General features: G+C 48.4%; 2 long non-coding RNA genes across 2 annotated transcripts; one reads left to right on the top strand and one right to left on the bottom strand.

The window, feature by feature from the left end:
* Window positions 1–264: 264 nt before the first annotated feature.
* LOC107216275 lies at window positions 265–904 on the bottom strand. The gene is made up of 2 exons (XR_001525460.1): window positions 813–904; window positions 265–485 (listed from the first exon to the last, which is right to left on the bottom strand). It is a non-coding gene; the product is annotated as an uncharacterized LOC107216275 (long non-coding RNA).
* Window positions 905–1083: 179 nt separating this feature from the next.
* Window positions 1084–2945, top strand: LOC107216276. Its single transcript, XR_001525461.2, has 2 exons — window positions 1084–1243; window positions 2851–2945. It is a non-coding gene; the product is annotated as an uncharacterized LOC107216276 (long non-coding RNA).
* The last annotated feature ends 243 nt before the right edge of the window (window positions 2946–3188 follow it).

The following is a 3188-nucleotide window of genomic DNA, read 5'->3' as shown; positions in this document are numbered from 1 at the left end:
GGGAGGTCGAGAGAGGAGCCGCTCGCCGGCGATCAGAGTATGGAGGTGTCCAGGGGCCAGGTCCAGGGCAGGGCGCCGTCAGCCATTCAGGGCGGCGGAGCCGGGGAGCGCGGCGGAGGCGGGCGGGGAGCTGAGGCAGTTTGATCTCCTGTCGCGGCGGCGGCGGGGAAGGAGGAGGAGGAGGTTGCCGGTCGCTGCTCTTTCTCTCCCGAGCTGCTCTCTCTCGCTCTCTGTCTCTCTCGCTCGCTCGCGCTCTCTCTCGCCTTTTTTTTTTTTTTTTTTTTTTTTTTTAAATCGCAGAAAAAAATCGGATGTGACTAAATTCGCAGAGGAGATGAATTCACGGCGAAGTGTAAAAATAGAGAACGGGAATAATAATGACACTTGCAGGAAAAAGAGAGATCCAAAGTAGGTCGGTAAATAAATCCTCTTCTTTTCCTCTTTCTTGCCTTTTCCGTCCTCTTCTCCTGTGAGAGCGCACGATACTGGTTGCGAAGAAAAAAAAAAAAAGAAGAAAATCGGTGGAAATCGCCCCAAAAAGATTATTTTTTTGTTTGTTTAGTTGCCTAAAAAAAGTATTTCGTGTAAAAGCTCATCACCCAGAAAAGAAGCCCTCCCCCAAAATAAAAAAATAGGCAAGAATGGTCAAAATAATAACGGTATTAAGATGTGAACGCGTTCTCTCTCTCTCTCTCTCTCTCTCTCTCTCTCTCTCTCTCTCCGGACTTTCCCCCTCCCCCCTGTTTCTCTCTCTGCTTTCCCCCTTTTTTCTTTCTTTCTTTCCGAGTTTGTTTTTTTTTTTTCAGTTTCACCTCTCTCCTCTTCTCCTGCAGGAATGAAGCGAAAGACACAAGGAGGAAGGGTGGAAAAAAGAAGAAAAGGAAGGAGAAGAGGGAGATGAAGGGGGGGGCACACAACTAATAGAATATGCAAGAAAGGGAGGGGGGGGAGAGAGAGAGAGAGGGGGAGAGAGGGAGAGAGAGGGAGAGAGAGAGACCCAAAAAATGAATGCGTTTAAACGGGAAGCCTAGCACAGCAATGTTTCCGAAAGGGGGATCTGCGCGAATGTCTGTATATAGTGAACTTTGACACTACTATTGAAACTGACACGTTTCTATGGAGATCGCTGCCTTATATGGAGCTCGTGTCAAGGAGCCAAGAGAAGGGCTGCTGGCAACTGATAATCAAAGGCGACTGACTGGTCAGAGCCCTGAACTGGGGGGAGAGAAAATGGGAGGCTAAGGTTAGCCAAGCCTCTTTCACTCCATTGGTTACCCCCCCCAACTCCCTCCCCCCCCTCCCCGAGCTTTTCCTCCCCTCTTTCTTTCTTTCTTTCTTTCTTTCTTTCTTTCTTTTTTTCTATCTTTCTTTTTTTTTTTTTTTTTTTTTTTTTTTTTTTTTTTAAATTCTCCGCTACCTACTGACTGGGATGGGGAAGGGAGGGGAGAAGGGAGGGGGGAGGAAGGGAGGGAGGGAGAAAGGGAGGGAGGAAGGGTAGAGAGAGGGAGAGGAGATTCTTCTGACAAGCACAATTTACATTGAGATCCCCCTGTGCTGCTATTTACTTTGAGACCTGATTAGTATGGGTCGTCTACGGCCCCTCTACCCCCCCAGCCCAACACACACATGGCCAGAGGAGGATGCATTGCGATAGGCAGAAAGGTGCGATTAAAAGGGCACGATGTGGGCTCCCTGTGAAAAGTTGGTGTGGGGTTTTCTGGTTTTTTTTTTTCCCCCTACAAATCTGAAACAGGGATTTGTCTCCCGCTTTCCCTTTGCAAAAGCCATTCCAAGAGTCTTAATGTTGGAGAAGGAAACACTGGCTCTGCACGGAGGGGCAGGCGCCCGTATATGTGCACCCTTGCACACACACGCGCCAGAGTCCACACACATATTCAAATCCCCATATGTTCCCATCGCACTTCAGGCTATTTTTTCAGCCTGTCCTTCGTCCCCCACCCTTCATTCCTCACCTAACGTGTCCACCCGCAGGCCCGCAGTTTCCACGCTTCTCGCGGGGGTTTCACCCCTACCCTTTAATTTTACGTGGGGGGTGTGTGAGCAATCAGAACAACCCCCAAACGCCCTGCACGCAATGTCCTCCCCTCCCCCCGGATCCCATGATCTCCCGAAGTGAGCGGCTCCACGTGGGTAGGGGGGATGCGCGGGGGGGTGGGGGGGTGTCGCTCCCCCTCCTTCCCCTCCGCTCCCCTCCGCGGCCCGGCGCGGCCTCGGCCCCGGCGAGGGGGAATCGCTGGCTCCGGCTGCCATCTAGTGGGCATGGAGCCGCCGGCCCGGGGGAGCCAGGGAAGCGGGGGGTTCCGCGCCTGCCTGCGGCCTTCCAGCACACTTCTGATTTTTACCAAAAAATGTACTTTTCTTTTTAAAAAAAATTTAAATAGAAAACTGCAGTGAGGAGAAGACCCTCTTTTCAATTTCTGTCTCTCTCACAAGGCAGCCTTATCGACAGTTTCCCTTTTGTCAGCGGCCTGAAATTTGCCTTGGGTTCAAAAGACTGCATGTGACAAAGAAGAAACAGACTGTAAAAACTGAACATTTCCCTCACGCAACAAAAAATGCCACCAAACTAACACCCCAGGCCCCTCTACTTGGCACCATACCCTTCTCATAGCTCCCATAAAAGTTTATAATCAGATTAGAAGCTGGATAGAAAACCTGCAGAAGGAGAGGGGATGAAATAGGTGACAAAAGTTTTATTGTTATTATTTATTTTTGTAAAGAGATGTTGCTTTAATTAAAAGTAAAGGGGGAAAAAAATAAGCCACTCAACTTTGATGTATAGTGATCACAATATTTTTTTTTCTTTCCCTGTCAACTCTGAAATCTGAGGCTGGGAGACGCCTGAAGAAAAGATTCCTTCATCATTTCTAAGATCAGAATAAACGCTTGATTTTGTCCCGAAATAATGAAGAGATTTTCAATGAGCCCCTTGGCCAAGCCGTCTCTGTTGTATATTGCATTGATAAAAAGGATGTTATTGACTATGCAACAGTAGGCTTCTTTCCTCTCTCTCGCTCTTCCCAAATAAAGTCTCCGTCCTGTCTCTTGGTCAGTGAAAAGGTGAAACGAATAAGATTAAATAGGACAAAAAAGCAAGCTTCGTATGTATATCATCTAGATTTTACTCCCCAGACTGTGAAGAGACAGAGAGTAAAAGAGGCAGAGCA

Source organism: Parus major, chromosome Z, assembly GCF_001522545.3.
Source record: "Parus major isolate Abel chromosome Z, Parus_major1.1, whole genome shotgun sequence".
In the NCBI taxonomy this organism is placed as follows: Eukaryota; Metazoa; Chordata; class Aves; order Passeriformes; family Paridae; genus Parus; species Parus major.
Note: the sequence above shows the minus strand (reverse complement) of the source record. Positions and strands in the feature narration are given on the sequence as shown.